This window comes from Sceloporus undulatus, chromosome 5, assembly GCF_019175285.1.
Source record: "Sceloporus undulatus isolate JIND9_A2432 ecotype Alabama chromosome 5, SceUnd_v1.1, whole genome shotgun sequence".
In the NCBI taxonomy this organism is placed as follows: Eukaryota; Metazoa; Chordata; class Lepidosauria; order Squamata; family Phrynosomatidae; genus Sceloporus; species Sceloporus undulatus.
The window spans coordinates 59,661,389-59,679,534 of NC_056526.1; the positions used below are offsets into that span (position 1 = coordinate 59,661,389).

Sequence of the window (18,146 nt, forward strand, 5' to 3'; positions counted from 1 at the left end):
ATAATAGGATTTATTTGTATGCCGCCCAATCACTGGGAATCCGGGCGGCTTACAACAGAAGGGATAATAGACAGTTCCCTGCCCTCAGGCTTACAATCTAAAAAGACATGACACAAAAGGAGAAGAGAATGGTGGGAGGGAAGGGGATCAGTTCCAGCATTCTTCTCTCCCTCTGAGGCCTGGACCAAGGCAGATGGACTGGAGGGAGGAGTTTCTTCCTTCAGGCTAGCCCCGATGGAGCTGGGCCTGCCTGGTCAACTCCCTCATAGGCCAGAAGATGACAGTTATGGAGGAAGGCGTCTCTTCTTCCAGGCTAGCCCTGATGGAGCTGGGCCTGCCTGGTCAACTCCCTCATAGGCCGGAAGATGACAGTTATGGAGGAAGAAGTCTCTTCTTCCAGGCTAGCCCTGATGGAGCTGGGCCTGCCTGGCCATCTCCCTCACAGGCTGGAACATGAAGAGAAAACTAAATTTCTCACAAAACCACAAGTTGTGCAGCGTGGTAGCAGCAAACTAATATGCAAACTGGAACAAATAACTTCATCTGTATTTTTAAGCAAACAGACCTAACACATTCTTCTCAGACTAATATGTACACTGGAATGCAATTAACTATGGATCACACATTTCTCAGAATTTTAGAATACAAATATGCATACTAGGAGCATGCAACAATGCTTAGAACAAGAACAGATGTATACAAAAAAGAAATATACATTTTATGCATTTTTTTAAAAAAAATTGGTAACTAATGATACAGAAACAGAATCGAATTGACTTATCACTGAACGTATAAAAAGGCAGAGTTTGTCCCTAGCTGTTGGTAAATGATGAAGTGAAAATAAGATTTGGCCTCAAACATGCAGAAATGACACAAATTGCAAAGAGACAAATCCATCCACACCCGCCTGGTTGTGCTTTTGCATGAAACAAATAGGTCACATCCAGAAAAGAATGAGTTCTTGCTCAAATGCAAATTTTATGTGGATGCAAATGTTACAATATCACATCCATTTTGTACTTAGGAATTAGCCTCCAGTACATATTGTGACTTACTAGTTGGGAGCCATGGAATTCAGTTGAAAGCACACAATGACAACATAAACCCCAGTTCATTGTGACCAGGTAACAATGTTACAGTCATATGCAAGCAAAGCTAAATAGTAGAAGACACCAGCCAAAATTGATGTTTTAGACTTTTTAAGAAAGCCAGCAGTTCCTATCTTTTCTAATAAGTCAATGCATTTTGGAAAGATAACCCATCCAAGCAACTTATCTAGGACTATCTACTTTGATGACTCAAAATAAATATAATTTTCTGAATGTTGTTCAACCCTAGAGAAAATGTCATAGTACTGAGATATTTCCAAATTCCTCAAAGACTATTTTAGGTCATCCAAAAAGCAGAAATGATTTACATGATAGCTACAGGAATCTTTCAGCATTTAAATACTAAAAGCCAACAGCTAAGGCTGGATCTGAACTAAAAGCTAAGGCTGGATCTGAACTGCAGGGATAATCAGTTTGACACCACGTTAACTGCTGTGGCTCACTGCTCTAGAATTCTGGGATTTGTAGTTTGTTTTGGCACCAGAGCTCTCTGACCTAGGTGGTCAAACTTCTCACAAAACTACAGATTCCAAAGTTCCAAAGCATTGAGCCATGGCAGTTGAAGTGGTGTCAAACAGCATGTAACTTAATACAGCCTCCCTTGACCTGATGTCCAGATGTGCTAGACTACAACTCCCATCTTCCTCAATCAATCTAAGAAGAAGCAAGTAGGAGAAGACTGCTTCCGATATATGAGTAGACTAAGTGGAATCAAACTGCATTAATTCTGCAGTGTAGATGGAGTGTAGATCGAGCAAGGAATCTCACATAGCAGTGGCAGGGAAGTGCTAGGGGTCAAATTTTCTTCTTCCAGGTTCCTCTGGGTTGCATCTTCTCATAAAACCCATGCAGTTGCTTGAAAACCATAGGGGAGAGACCAAGAGACAAGGAACTGTATCTTTTAAAGGATAGTCATATTTCTCTGGAAGCTTCCAGTACAGACCTTTTCTAATGAAGAAATAATTTTGGGTGACTGTGGTAAAGTCTGGAGGCTGAAAATTCAAACTGGGGCCCATGTGTGACAGGGCTGTGTGTTTCCAACCCCATAATACAGGAGTTCACAAAGACTGAATTCCTCAAGCTTCCTTACAATCTACAATAGTAGAATATTAAACACGCTAACTGTGGAATTTTCAATGGGATCTCAATGTGTGCTTCAAATTGCTCCAGATGGGGTTATAATTTGGAAGCTGTCTAAATAAAAATAATGACATTGCATGCCTTTCCTGAGAAAAGGGAGTAGACAAATATGATGATGGCAGTTTTTAACAAACACACATTGGAACAGCAGTCATCAACTAGGTGTCATTAAAAAGGGAGGTGATTACTGCAGTCCTTAAAATACATTCTCTCTCCCCAGCTTGCCAAATATGTGCTGCTGAAGAGAAAATCACTATTCTTTGCCTTTTCCATTTTAGACAGTGAAGAAACTGTCATTCTAAACAATTAGGGAAAGTTTTAAAAGTCATATGCATTTTTGCCTCAGTTTATAAATGGGAAAAGATTTGGATGTTCAACCTGCTTTCAAGGTCTAGTCAGTCCTTGAGCTGATAAACTTGAGATCCTTGGTTCCAGGTGATGATCTGAAGACCTCTTCATGTATTCCTTCAAGGTGCACATCTGTAAAATTTAAAACATAGAGTCTTAGAACATTTATTTATTTGTTTTATATCCCAGTTGTCTCCCCGGGTGGAATATGTGGCACAAAAGTTTTAAAAGAATTGAACAATAAAATTATAATGCTACTTTTAAGACATTAATTTAAAACAATAACACATAAAGCATGTTAGATATTTTTTAAAAATAACTATGTGTGTTCCATTGTTATTAAAAATAACTAGTATTAACATCTTTTAACAAGCATGTTTGTTGTGCAAGTAGAGCTTGGAAAAGATTGAATTATAGTTCCCAGAATCCCCAAGCTAGCATGGCCTGTGACCATGGGGATTCTGGGAATTACAATCCAAAAAAGTAAATTTTCTGGATAAGTACACTTCAGATGTCAGGATTGAGATGGTATGGGCAAAGATCCTTACAGAATTAAACAAAAGATGTGTCCATCCCAGCACCCTCTTTTCTATCAGATGTCTATGGAAAGCACATGAGCAGGATGTCAAAGCAGTTACCTCCTTTTAGTGTTGTTGCTCACCAACTGATATTTAGAAAGAAATTGCCTCTGATCAGGGGTGTAGCTGTGGGATGTAGGCATTGTTCCCTCAAATAGGAACTTGTTCCCCAAAATGAAAATTTCCTCCATTTCCAAAATTTCTTGCATTTTACAGAGTGGGACATCGAAAATTCTTCACCCCTAGAACTCTTCTATTTGCTGTTTTCACATACCCTTGGTAACGTTGCCTTTTTTCTTTGGATGCCTAAACTGTATTTCTAAATGGTCAACTGAAATTTTAAGCCACTGCTATGTTAGACATTTGAAAAATGAAGAAAGATTGTATCTGGGAGACAGAATTCTTATTTAGAGAGGGAATATCCTTATTTTGCCTCTTTCCTGAACTGTTCTCTTGCCTCTGACCCTGGAAGTAGCATATAGCCTAAGTAGACTTTGGTAGCCTTAACCCACATGAATCTGTGTAATCCGTCTTAATGCCATCCATACTGATAGCCATCACTACATTTTAGGGTAGCAAATTTCACACTTAGAACTATGTTCTGTACTTGTTTCTGTCATGTATCGTCCACTGTTCACCTTCAGAGTGTAAACCCAGTTCAGATATTGCATATGATCAAAGAAAAATATTACTCACTTGCTCCACATCTGATTATCTACACTTCTGTCATGTTCTTTTCTGTCCCTACCATTATCTAACAGAATAATAAAAATATTGTAACCTTTCTCCACGGGGGTATTTTGTCATTCCATCAATCATTTGGCTTCCCCTTTCTGCACCTTTTTGAAATCTACTGGGCCTTTTGTAGCACATAGTAACTTTGCAGACTTTTTACACTTCCTGTATTTTCCATGTTCCTGCTTAATTTATATTTTAAATGTTAAAAGTGCTATTTTTTCTTTAAAATGTTCTACAGAAATACAGGCCATATGTTCTGTTATATCAGTATTTGCATATATCTTTGAGCTATTTGCCGTTAGTAGTACATTTGTTCTCTTTCCCTCTCTCCTCTTCATCTTGCACACAATAAAAATAAACTGCTCACTTTCACACATGAAGGAAAGCTTTAGTACTTCAAGTTTTGTTAATATGTAGTTCAGTTCTTAGTTCTGTCTCCATCTTGTTTATGTCCTTGTGAGGTTTCCTAGGTAAAAAAATAGCAATGTGGAATAACTCCATGGGCCTCAAACTTTGGTCCGCCAGATATTTGGGGCATCAGTTCCCAGATTCCTGACCATTGATCATACAAGTCCAAAACGTCTGTCTGGAAGACCAATGTTTGGGAACCATTGGAATAAATGAAGATAGGATAAGACTGGTGACAATGGAATGTCTTCGTCATTTCTGACCTTTTGGTAACCCTGTCATGGGGTTTTCTTGGCAAGATTTGTTCAGAGGATGTTTTGCCATTACCTTCCTCAGAGGCTGAGAGCATGTAACTTGCCCAAGTGAGAAGAACAACTTAGTGGGACGTATTTTTGAGTAGGCATGTACATGACTGCACTGTCAATCCAGCACAATGGTCAGGCACCTAAGTGGGTCCCAACATTAGGCCAAAATAGCCTAAAGGCACTATATCCTGTCTGATCTTTGAAGTTAAGCAGAGTCAGTTCTGGTTAGTACTTGAATAGGAGACCACCAACAAATACCATGTACAGTGGGCTATATTTCAGACGAGGGAACTGTCAAAACCACCTCTGAGTATTTCTTGCCTAAGAAAATCCTGTGAAATTCATGGGTTCACTGTAGATCAACTGGCAATTTGAAGGCACATACACAAGTGGGGTCTAAATAGGCAACAAGAGATGCATCTGTGCTATAGAAATAATACAGTTTGACACCATTTTAACTGCTATGGTTCCATTCTACAGAATTCTGCAATGTGTGTAGTATCAGTTACAATGTCCAAATGTATTCATTGTCTTCCAACCCAACAGTGTTCCTGTAGAAAATGAAAGCCACAGTACAGTGGGAGTGGGGAGATAAACCGGTTCCTTTAAAAGCTCATGTGACAAAGCCTTCAAAAGAAAGCAAGTCATCAGCTTGTGACTAGTTTATGTGAGTAGATATTTAGAGATTCCAGGTCTTCAGTTTTTCAGCCAGTTAGCAAGATAGGCCTTTAGTTTAAACCAACATTGTTTTTCTTGTGTTGTTACTGTGGAATTTTGAAAATTGATGCAAAATCTATGAATATCTTATTCTTCTTAGATAGTCATGTTAATTGTTCCATGGAATCATGCTTCTCTGACCTTGACCATAGAGTTCATCATATTTGTTTCTAAGAAATGTATTGTTTTTGTTGTTTTTAAATTTATTTGTATCTTGCCTTTTTCCCAGTTGGGGACTCAAGGTGAAGCAAACTTAGTTGAAAATTAACAGCCTACAAAAATTAAAAAGAGATTGAACCAGCATAAAATTTGAAACTATTTAAAACAAATTACAGCAACAAATAGTTAACAGTAGTTGAAACAAATTACAATGATGACAAATAAAAATTCAGCACATTATACAATACAAATCCTGTTTCTCCTTAAAAAATCAACTCTCAAAAGCCTGCTGGAGTAAAATGGGTTTTACCTACTTGTGGAAAGATAGTAAGGAGGATGCCAGTCTAGCCTCTCTGGGAAGGGAGTTCTAAAGCCTGGGCAGCAGCCATTGAAAAGGCCCTCTCCCACATTCCCACCAAATATACTTGTGAGGGTGGTGGCACAGAGAGCAGGGCCTCCCTAGAGGATCTCAAAACCCAGGCAGGTAGAAGGAAGTATGTTTTATATAGATAAGGGGTTAGCAAACTTTAGGCCAAAAAAAAAAAAGTCGTGTTTTTATCAAAATAGCAATAAGAGGCAGTCAGAATTTATGACATGCATGTTTGACAATCAGGAAGTATCTATTAATAAGTGTTTGTTCTACCTAAATACCAAATGCAAGTACGGATGTCAGTAACTTAGCCATGTGTTTCTCCGGGGCTGAGCAGATGGGCTAAGTCTATGCTATTCTGGCCCAGGTGCTCATGGATTGCTTACACACCTGTCTCTGCACCACCCAAGGACCCACTACTGGCGTACACTCCTTACCGTGTCTTGCCTTGCCTTGCCATGCCATTGTTCCTACTGAGAAGCCCTCATATCGCCACATCTGATGTGGAAAGGGGCACCTGGTGGCACCCACATGGCCAGGCACCCTGTTTCCACATCAAACTTGGTGATGGGAGATTTCTCAATAGGAGTGATGATACAGCAATGTAAGGAGTGTGGGGAGAGGGGCATTTAAACAGCCAGAGTTTCCAGGAAACTCCATGGCAAACCAGTGGTCCAATTGACTGAGGTAAAAGCTGTTTACCCAGGATTGGGCAAGATCCACCAGATCTATGTCCAGTCTGCCAGGATTAGGCCTGATCGTGGCCCCAGGGTTTGGGCCTGCATCTTCTAAACAGGGCAATGCAGGGCCAGGGGGAACATGGGCCTTTTGGTCTGTCCAGACAACCCCTAAGTTAAATTAACAAATTGCCCACATCCATAAATTATATGATGTACACAAATTTCTGTCTTTCTGAAGAGATCCACCCAACTCAAAACACAAGATTTTTGTGGCATCTTGTGCAGTCAGTATAAAGGAAAAGGTTGTCCAGCCCCCAGATAGGGTATGACCTTTATAATAAGAAAAAACTGTGAGTCTGTAAGGGGTAAGCTTTCTGACCTTCAAATAAGCGGTGTCCTTTACAGTGAGGGACACCTGGCAGCCTTAATTTTTGTTATGTGCTTTAAAGTTGTTTTTGACTTATGATGACCCTAAAATGGACCTCTCATTGAGCTTCCTTGGTATTAATTTGTTCAGAGATGTTTGCCATTTTATTGCTCTAAGGCTGAAAGAGTGTGACTTGCCCAAGGTCATCCAGTTGTTTCCATGGGCAAACAGGGATTAAACACTGAGCCCACTACCACATTGGCTCCCAGCCTAAATTGAAAGATCCTCTGCAAGTAATTACAATCGTTCAAATCTTTGGTACGAGCAATTTATCCTTCCCTAAACAGCCCACCAGACAAAGAAGAAGAGGGAGGTTATGTGGAGGGGGCTAATATGGCTTTCTCTTTTCCACCCCACCTGGTGTGTTTCTATCAGTGACATCACTACGGTGGTGCGGGGGGTGGGAGGGTGAGGATCGCACCAGGTGACACTCTAAGGGGAGGTTGACACCACTTCTCCTCAAACATCTACTTTTGGGCAGAAATGAGCTATGGCATTCACCGGCAAGTTCAGTGGGAGGAGAAAAGATAGGCCCCAGAATGCAAAAAAGCATTACTAAGGATTCTGTATGGTGTGAAACGGGAGGAGATCAGGGGGGCGGGGGGTGACACCATGAGTTACTGTACCAGGCGACATCAATCCCAGTGATGCCACTGTTACTAATGAGTGTCCCCGTAACAGATTACTGACTAGTGGATATGCACCCCAACCGAAAAAAGCTCACCATCAATGATCCTGTAGTCTTTTAAGTATGGGGTGAAAATACTTTTTTGGAGTAGAGTAGCCAGAATCCTCCTAACCAGTATGACCAGAGCATGGGGATTATGAGGTTGTAGTTTAAAAGATAGGCATCCAGGGAATGCTCTGACTGCAGGGCATAACTGTATGCTTTTGAATAACATTCCACAGAGTCTTTTAAAGAACATAACAACAATATTAATCTATAAAAATGGGTTATGAACTCTCTGAAATGCAGAGTTACTGTGCTGGCAGATCAAACTCTTAATAGGCTAGTTCCCTGGATCTCTGAATCAGGAAGATCTGTGTTTTTTTTATTCAGTGACATTTTTTTGGTGGTGTGGATATATATGAACACATATGTTGGAAAAGGTTTTTTAAAAGACAATGAAGAAGATTCAAATGCATTAATTTAGAAAATTATTTAGTAGGAGAAATTATCCAGTAGGACATTAGATTAACAAAACAGAAGTAGAAGACAAATCTCAAGCCCTCTCTTCTTACAAAGATTTATTTTTTCTTCTTTCACAGCATATTAAGTTTTCATGGTTCAGTGGTTGCTCATCCCATTTTCTATCCCATGGCTACCAATGCCAAACCTTTTCTCATAAAGCAAATTCACGCTACTGGCAATTCACTACGGAGATGGAAAAAGAACTTCAAAGCATTTAGTGGGGAGCAGTGAAAATTAATAAATTACATGGAATTATGTAAATTGACTGGAGAAAGTAGCACATATGATTAAAGCTGAACTTCAGATTAATAGGAAAGTTGATGTAGATTCAGATTCATAACTTGATGTATAAAGACAGTCTTTACAATTGGATTTCACATATTATATTTTAAAAAAAATTCTTGCTGAATTCACAGTTCAAACATATTATATCTGGCCACAGGAATAACTGTTCTGTCATCTTAGCAGTCATTCTGTGTTCTCCCATGCTGCATGCACACTTTTTTGTTAGTCTGCATATTTCTGTAAAGAGAGTAGGCATTGAGGTCCATGTTTACCTTGTCTAATTATGCATTTACTGAGGCTTGCTTGTGGAAACTGAGAAAGGATGCTGGGTTGGGGTAGGATTGAGAGGCATGTTATTAGTAATTGAAACTGGTTGTGGAAGCCATCCAAAGGTGATGCTGATGATGATACTGCTACCACTGTTTTCACCTGCAAATCCCAGGGAGCCTGTAGGATGTTGGACCCTTCTGGATGCACTTTTGGGTATGCATAAGTGATGAGAGAGGGTGTAGACTTGCAGATGCTGTACAAACCAAATTATGTAGCAGAACCATGTTGCAGAGAGAAGTTCATGCTGTTGATTATGGTCTTTAAAGCCGTGCATTGCCTGGGCCAAGTATGCTTACTTGTGTTTCAGGGACGTAGCCAAGGGGGGGGGGTTCTTGGGGTCCGGACCCCCCCTTGCATTAGAAAAATGAATGGTGTGTGCTGCTGCGCCGCCGCGCCCAAGCCCCATTATAATGGTGGCACTTAGTCTGGACCCCCCCCCCCTTCCTAAAATCCTGGCTATGTCCCTGTGTGTTTTAAGATTAGCCCAAATATCTACCATAAATGTGCTTACCTTTAAGAGAAATAAGATGGATAAGCACTTTTCTTTTGTAAAAGTGGAAGAGAAAGTGGCGGGGAAATGTGGGGTGGGAAAACCATCAACTGTAGAACCCTTAAAAATTAAAAGCTCTATGATTTTAGGTACCGCACTTGTGAGTAAATAGGTTGACATTGTTTTATTTTATTGTTACTATTTTTAATATTATTTATATGATACCTTTTCCCCAATACTGGGATTCAAGTCTAATTAAATTTTATCTTAATTAGTGTTATTCATAAATTAGACCCATAACTTCATAAATCATTCTCACATAATACTGTTAATTTTTTTTAACATGATTGTTGTCAAAGCTGTTGTAACCAAGTTTGCAAAATACTTTCTGGAACCTTTCATATATGTCTGTCATAAAAGTTCTGTCTGTTCTTTTTACCCACTGCATTCTCATACATGTTTCAAGTAGGGACAACTTGACTTTCTAGTTTTTTCTTGGGTGTTTTTGTTTCTTTTGTTCCATTCATTCCTATTGCCAGAAATAAGATTAGTGTCCCCCCTCTCCCGAAATGACCTTTCATTTAATTTTTGCTTCTTTGCATATTTATCTCTGACAAGAACATCTAGATCTGCAAAGTGGGAGTGTTAACTATCACCACTGCAAGGGCATTTCTTAACCTAAGGAGTTTTCTTTTCTTTTAAGGAAACACTATACTCTGTAGTAAGGGAGAAGGTGTAGCCTGTCAGCTGTATTTCCTGCCAGAATGACTTATCTTCATATGGCCTTCAAATTCTTGATAGGACCAGTCCAAAAGTGCATTAACATTATAGAAATAATGCAGTTCGACACCACGTTAAGTCCTGAAATTTGTAGTTTTACAAGGTCTTTAGCCTTTTCTGCCAAAAAAAAAAACTGCTACAAATCCCAGGCTTCTGTAGGCTGGATCCATGACAGTTAAAATGGTGTCAACTTGCATTGTAGGTTGACACCATGTAGATCTTCCCAAAAATATTTTGCTTCCTGGGACAAAAATCCCTCCATATACTGAAGCCAAGTGGATTGATAGCTGCTTATTCCTTCAACATTCAGTCATCAGAGAGCCTCTACCACCATACTTGGGACAGTATTCCAAAATTCCAGTACAAGGCAAACTGCTGTGTTTATAGCTCTCTTTTCTCCATAACCTTGCAACAGCCTCCCATTGTATACTGACTGAACTTGCCCCTTATAATGTAGGCCAAGCCCTAATTTCTGCTAATTCTGAACAACAATTTTCCATGTCAAATTATCTTTGTAGGAGGCATCTTGTAGGAGGCATCTTGAGGCCTTGTTGCTGTTGGCAAGTGGAGATTATCTGTAGGTGAGCAAGAAATGAATTGGAGAACTCAATGATGTTTCCATTTCATCTTCTTGGGTTATTAGAATTTCAAAAATCACTAATATAGGTATCTGTATTACAGTAGTGGCTTCCAAGGGCAGAGAATCCACTCCCTTTTATAGTCATAATTTCAGAGGAGCCGTCCATGGTGTTTCTGGTGGAATAGGCTCAATACCTTGCATAGTTGCTATAAAGTTATAGCTAAAACCTGGACCAGATTGATCACCACAGTGACATGGGAGCCATCAGTTATCCCTGTGCTGTAAACTTCATTTTGAACATTTTGATGGGATACAAAGAATTTTCATTGCTTGACATTCATCTTTCTTCATGCCTTAATTTCTTAAAATTTCTTACAGTCATGCCTAACTCTTCACGGTTGCTGCATCTGTAGCCTTTCTCCTGCTATCACCAGCACTTAAAGTCAAGGCAGTTGAATTGGTACACCAGACCTTCAACTCCAAATGCTCTGTTTTTCTACTATCTGGCTATGGCACCTTCTTAGCCTCACAGCATTTGTCTTCATCTGGGTCCTGTGTCATACACTGACACACAAAATGTTTTCTATCTTACAGCTGCTTTCACGGGAAGCGTCTTTGACATTGTGAATATATATGAAAGTCAGTGAAAATGATATACTCTTGCAATATTATAAATTTATATTTTGAAAGTGGAGTCAAAGTCAGTACATTTCTGCAACTTTGACTCGAACCCAAACTGCTTCCAACTCCATGTGCTCCACAGCCCTGCTTACAGTGGTGTTCTTATTGCAATGCACCAAGAGGATTCCAACCCCGACAAAGAGTGTATCCACATTGGAGAAATAAAGCAGTTTGGTGCCACCTTGTCATAGCTCCATCTTGTAGCATCCTGAGATTTGTAGTTCAGTAAAATACCAGAGCGCTCTGACAAACCAGGCTGAATACCTCACCAAGCTACAAACCCCAGGATTTCACAGGAGCCATGACAGTAAAGTGGTGTCAGACTGCTTTATTTCTGCAGTGTGGCAATAGTCTGAGGTCCAAAACACACTGCAGAAATAATCCAGTTTGAGACTGCTTTAATTGCCCTGGCTCAGTGCTAGGGAATCCTGGGATCTGTAGTTTATTGTGGCACCAGAGCTCTCCAACAGAGAAGGCTAAATGTCTCACAAAACTACTGTTCCAGTATTCCCTATCATTGAGCCAGGGCAGTTAAAGCGGTCTGAAACTGGATTACTTCTGCAGTGTGTTTTGGACCTAAGATAGCTAATGGTGATAAACCATTAAGTCCAAAAGACACAGAGGGCATTAGGTTTGGGAAGTTTGGTTTAGCATAAGCAAACATTATTATTTTTTATTTTGAACCTGAAAATTCTTCGTTAAAGTGCAGGGAAGTGAAACAAATAATGGGGTAATTAATTCAGAAATTAACAGTTTCTTCTTGCAGTAAAAAAAAATCTGGAATCACTTGTCAATTGAAGCTTGGAGAAAAAAATCTCAACCTCCCATGTCCAAAAAGGGCTTTTGTCCAAAGCCTGGAAATAAGGAAACTCTGCCAAGCTTCATGAAATACATAGCATGAAGTTCTCCATATGGTTTTTATTTACTCACTTGAGTCCAGCATTGATTGGAATGACAGTGCACAGTGGGAAAGTTCAGTCCTCCTCTCAGCTGTGAATCTCTGAAATCACCTCTCCCAACACACATGTGAATACCAAGCAAAGGCATGCTTGTTGTTGTTGTTGTTGTTGTTGTTGTTGTTGTGTGCTTTCAATTTGTTTCCAATTTATGGCGACTCCATGGTGAACCTATCTTTGCCATTGTCATCTTCTGAGGATGAGAGAGTGAGATTTGCCAAAGTTCACCCAGTGGATTTACATGGTTGAATTGGAACTCAAACCCTGGTCTCCAAAATCCCAGTCCAATGCTCAAACCACTACACCAGTCTGGTTCCTAAGGAAAAGCATGCTCTCCAAGATTTCACAGATGAAAACCAGGACATTTGCGACCAAGCAACATCAGAGTGTGATCAAGATGACAAAAGTATTTAATAAAGAACAAACAAGTTAGGAGAAGCTGCAGCAGTGTACTTTTGCTTGAGCCTGTTGGGAAGGGGAAGATTCCTCCTTTCTCTCCCTTGACTGAGTTACTTGGGGACAAACGACTTTTGCCCTTGAGTTCATTTTGTAGTATTTGAAGTAAACTGAAGATGGCAGTTAAAGTAGGAGGGGTACATTTTAAAAGCAACTGGGAAAAAAGGGATGATGAGAAATTAGACAGGACTGTCTCTGCAAAACTAAAATAGTTGGAGGGGATGATTTCCCCCCCTCCCCCGTTATCCTCAGGTAATGTCTTTTGGGGGACACTTGCTACCCACCACTGGATGGAGAGGTCCAGAGCCATCTCTGTCTCTGCCAATCTCTCCCCCAGCCACATAAAGGGTAAGCAACCAGTAGCCTAGAACTGCTTGTGATTATTAAAGCTCAGAGCTTGAAATGTTACTTTTAACATTAACACATTAACACATTAGTGTTATTTGGCAGGAATAATTAGTTGACATTGTGAGCTTTTCTTTTCAGGAGTAACACATTACATCATTTGTTAATAACACAGTAGTATATATTTAAAAAAAAAAAAACCAAACTATTAACCCTCCCCAAATCCCTAAATAATGTGTTAAAGTAATGAGTGCACTCATTAAAGTTTATAGAGATTGTGTCTTATTTGTTTGTAAGGAGTCATTTTAATAAATTATCTGCAAGTTTGATCACATGTGCCCTTTGGGCCTACTTTAAAAAGTCCTCTGCAAATGACTTGAAGGCACATAACAGCAACAACACAAAATAACATTTTAAAAAAGAGCAGTACACAGCACCGTGATTCTTGCTCTTTCTTCCCATCCTTTCATCTAGTTGCTCCCTCACTCATTTGTGCACTTTCAGTTATGGCTGTCCTTCCTTTCTGTGTCTACTTGTGTTGTTTCTACCTTTATTCTTTGTGCCAGAGTTTGGAATGGGGATTTGAATGTTCTCCTCTGTCTTTTCCCTCTTTCATTGGTTTTATGGAATTGTTGTGAGCATAATGAGGAAACAAGCAAGCTGGAAACAGGCAAGCATCTGCATGAGCTTGGAAGATGAACCACAGAGAGAGGCAGGTAGAGCACCTTGTGGAAAAGGTAGACAACATTGGACAGGATGGACAATGAATCTGAGGTAGTAGATGGCAGTCACCTATATTCAAATAAACTCTGGTGTTTCAAAGGCATAGCTGGAAATTACCATTGTTAAAGTCTGACAGTTTTGCATAAGAAGGCCGGGAAAAGTATTTCTTACTCCCCACCCACTTCCCTGTTTTGAAAGCCTTGTAGTCCAGACTACCCCGCAATGGGATACCTTACAGGTAGATTAGACTACAGATCCCATTGACATTGACTGTACTTTCTGAAACTGGTGGATTTGGCAGACCATAACACTTGTAGGACACCAGATGATTGTTCAGATCTAAATGGGTCATTATGGCGGGTTACAGACCGCCACTTACGATGCACTCCGTGCGTGCTAGGGTTAGGAAGGGACGTGGTAGGGTTAGGAAGAGTTGCCCCTTCCTAACCGGCCCTGGCCCCAACACGTGCAGAGCACGTCATAAATGGCGGCGCCCATCCACATGGGTGCCGCCATTTTGATGTCTTGGACGCATAGCATCCAGACGTGTTGCGGCAGAAGTGACGCCGCGAGGGCATGCTTCGCCCCTCGCAGCGCCACTTCCACGTTTTGAAAAGAAGCGCCATTTCAGCACGCCTTTTTTGCTGCGCTGGGAAGCCCCGCGGTCTGGCTGCTGGGGCTTCCCTCTGCAGCGAATGGCGGTGGCGGCAGACCACCTGCTTGAGGGCGGTCTGTAACGCACCATTAAGTCCCAAAATAGTGTGTGTGTGTGTGTGTGTGTGTGTGTGTGAGAGAGAGAGAGAGAGAGAGAGAGAGAGAGAGAGCAGTTTCAGACACAGAGTGAGGGAAAGTCATTTATTTTCAGTGAATTACTCTACGTCATTGAGGAGCTACTAGAAGCTGCTTTTTCTTGGAGGCATAAATTCTATCAATGTCTTGTTATGTGCCTTCAAGTCTTCTCTAATTTATGTCAACCCTAAGGTGAACTTATCACAGGGTTTTCTTGGCAACGTTTCTTCAGACAAATGTTTCCCTTACCTTTATTTTAGGCTAAGAGAGTGTGACCCAGGGTCACCAAGTGGGTTTCTATGGCCATGCGGAGATTCAAACCCTGGTCTCCAGAGTCATAGTCCAACACTCAAACCACAACACCACATTGGCTCACCAGTGTCTGAGTTTGATCCCAGGGCTCCAGGGTCTACTCAGCCTGGCATCCTTCCATAGGTCGCTAAAATGAGTACCTAGTTTGTTGGGAGCAATTAGCTTACACATTGTAAACCACTTAGGGAGTACTTAAGTGCACTGATATGCATTATAGAAGTATACTTGCTATTACTATTTGTTCATCATATCCCTATTCAGGCATTCAGAGTGCAAATAAAGTAAACATGCAGAGGTACCGAATGACAGTAGACGGTGACATCTGTCACTGTGTTTACATGGAGGGTGACTTTTATAAAATAAAATAGGGGAGTGTACTGCCTCTGGAGGATCTACACTTTTCAAACTCTACATTTTAATAGGACTCAGTTCATAGTCAGAAATATTGGTGGTGGAGTCTAACCATAAAATTTGAAGTCCTTTGATATAGATGTGCTGCAGCTCAAAATACTTTGCCTTATATAGAATCTGCATGATCAAACTATGTAGAAATCTTTGATTTTATTGTGCTGGGATTTAATTTATACTGACAGTTTAACTCATCAGACAATGAAGCCATAGAGCCAAAATAATTATATTATTAAATCAAAAAAAATTATGGTAGTTTCAACATCTTGTATTTCCTGCCAGTTGCATGCAATTCACTAGAGCAAACTAACATGAGAACACTGGTTTCTAATTCGAAATCTTCCCTCCAGTTGGAAAGGTAATAAATACAGTTGATTGTAATATCACTTATCATGCTTGAATTGAAGGCACCTTTAGGATCGGTTGGTTTAGGTGGGTGCAGGAATATGGAAGGGAAGTTGGAATAGAGTTGGAATACTTTAAATGTCAAGAATTGATCCTGTATTCTTATAAAGAGAATGAAAAGTAATAGTAGGGAAAAGCTATCTTTGCTCATTAAAAGCCTTTCTTGGAGCAATGTGCATTTTTAGACTGTCCTGTCGTCATGATTACCATGCTGCCCTGCAGAGCTCAGTGAGCAATTCTAAGCATGCTTTTCTTTTCTTTTCTTTTTTTCTGCCAGAAGTCTCAGACTTCTGAAATGAGGCTGGGTATGTTTCTCTTTTTAAGCAGCCTAAGCTTGCAAGTATTATTGGAGAGGACTGCTCCTTTTGTCAACAGAGGCTTCCAGTCAGAGACACATGAAGGCTTTGTTTCCTTTACCATTTCATTTACCGAAGATGTAAATGAACACAATAATACCAATTCAAAACAGTTGTGCATGTGCACCTGACATTAAGTGTGACTGACCAGCATGACACCGTAAAAAATTTATTGTGCATGACTGGAATTGTATTTGTATTGGTTTTTTCCCTTGGTGCCATCCTCTTGCTTTATGTGGAAGTCAACTTTTTTGTCCAGTGCTTCTCCCTACTGCCTCCATTCTGCAATCCAGTGTATTTTTTTATGTTATGCTGCATGAACAAGGTTTTTACTGTGCACTTAGGGTGATTGCTAGTTCTGGGTGAATATTGTGAAGATCAGTACAACAAATAGGTGATATAAGACACACTAAGAAAAAAGTAAAAGCAGAATTTAGCAAGCATCATCCTGGTACTGTGTAACCAACCTGATGTCGGAGTCTTAGGTAATTCCCCTTTTCATTATATAGTTACATTGTTTTTAAGAAGTGCCTTTTCCTATATGAATACCCACATTTTTAAAGATTGGTAGCAAATTATGGGTCATTCCTAGCCATGCTGAATTAAAATTAATTTAGCATCTTGCTTTGAAATGTGTAACAGTTATCAAGTTAAAACTGCAATGGCTGTCATCTTGTATCTAAGTGTGTTACAGGTATACCTCAAGTACATATGATCCTGGGCATTATTTTTTAACAGTAACTTTGGTACCACAGACAGAAATTACATGGAAAGAATAAAAATAGGTTCTTGCAGCAAGGAAAAGAAGAGCCGTTCAATATGCTTCAACAACTATCTTATTCAACATTAACAATATGCACATGTGAAAGATCAAGTAGGCCTTTCATAAGTAAACAAAAACATTCTGAACCTTCTAGAGTTCACTCATTATCTGCTCTCCTTTTCTCTCTGTTTTGTTGCTCACACATGCTCAGTAAAGGTTTCTGGAAGCATCTGTTATTTATCTCGACTGTTGTAGGAAAGCACATGTAGCTACAGTAGGATCAGCTAGCATAGAATCCCATTCTTTCCCAGCTCAAATTTATTGCACTGTTTACTGCAGACATGCTGCTGCACGCTGAAAGTCTGGTGTTTCTCCAGCCTTCCTTCACCATCCTCAATGCTGAAGCTGCTAATAAACTTCCAACTATACAGAGGACAAGATGGGAAAGAGAGTTGGCTGGGTATAAAAAGACTTTGTAATAAGGAGTTTCTTTGTCAGAGATTTTGTTAACAGTAGTGTGCCTTGTGGGTGGGGAATCTTCACCCACTTCTGCCTCACTTTCTATTCCACCACCATGTATCCCACCACTATGTATAAGTGTGGAGCTTTCCATTCAGGCAATCACTCTAGTTCCACCTACTGAGAATTCCTAGGCAGTCTGTGGCCAAGTATAGGTATATTTAAACCACCAAATGTGAAGCCTTCTAGCCTTCACTACAAACAGCATGAAATCTTTTCCTTCTCTCTATCTCTGGTACCCATAAGGACTTCTTCTTGTCCTCCTTGTGGGTCATCAGTTGTGGGTCATTCGAAATGTTGTCAAGGTTCCTGCAATGATTTATACAGTTGGCCCTCCTTATCCACAGATTTTTTATCCACTAATTCAAGCATCCACACCTTGAAAATATTCCCCAAAATATATAAATTCTAATAAGCAAATCTGGATTTTGCTATTTTATATAAAAGACACCATTTTACTGTGCTATTGTATATAATGGGACGAGCATTCACTAATTTTGTTATCCATGGGAGATCCTGGAACCAAACAGTGGATACCAAGGACCCACTCTACCACTTTTATCCCTAACAGGACCCCACCACTTCAACTTCTGTTCTGCCACCATAGATAGCCTGTCTGAAACCCAGCTCTCACAAAGATAGTGATTTTGGAGGCCAAAAGTGTATAAAAGCAACAATTACACTTTATTAACCCAAGTTAAACAGCAGATTATTTATATGTAGCACTGAAACACCACACTTTCTTCTCTCAATTTAAATGAGGCCCTTGGCAGTAAATATCCACGCCCCATTGATTT

At 40.1% G+C, this 18,146-nt stretch overlaps 1 protein-coding gene and 1 long non-coding RNA gene across 2 annotated transcripts in view; one reads left to right on the forward strand and one right to left on the reverse strand.

Moving 5' to 3' along the window:
* The window catches only part of PPM1H (protein phosphatase, Mg2+/Mn2+ dependent 1H), a 97,258-nt gene that overhangs the window by 20,505 nt on the left and 58,607 nt on the right, over positions 1-18,146 (forward strand). The gene's annotated exons all lie outside the window — the stretch shown is intronic.
* Positions 387-5,955, reverse strand: LOC121931484. Its single transcript, XR_006104150.1, has 3 exons — positions 5,817-5,955; positions 2,628-2,729; positions 387-446 (listed from the first exon to the last, which is right to left on the reverse strand). It is a non-coding gene; the product is annotated as an uncharacterized LOC121931484 (long non-coding RNA).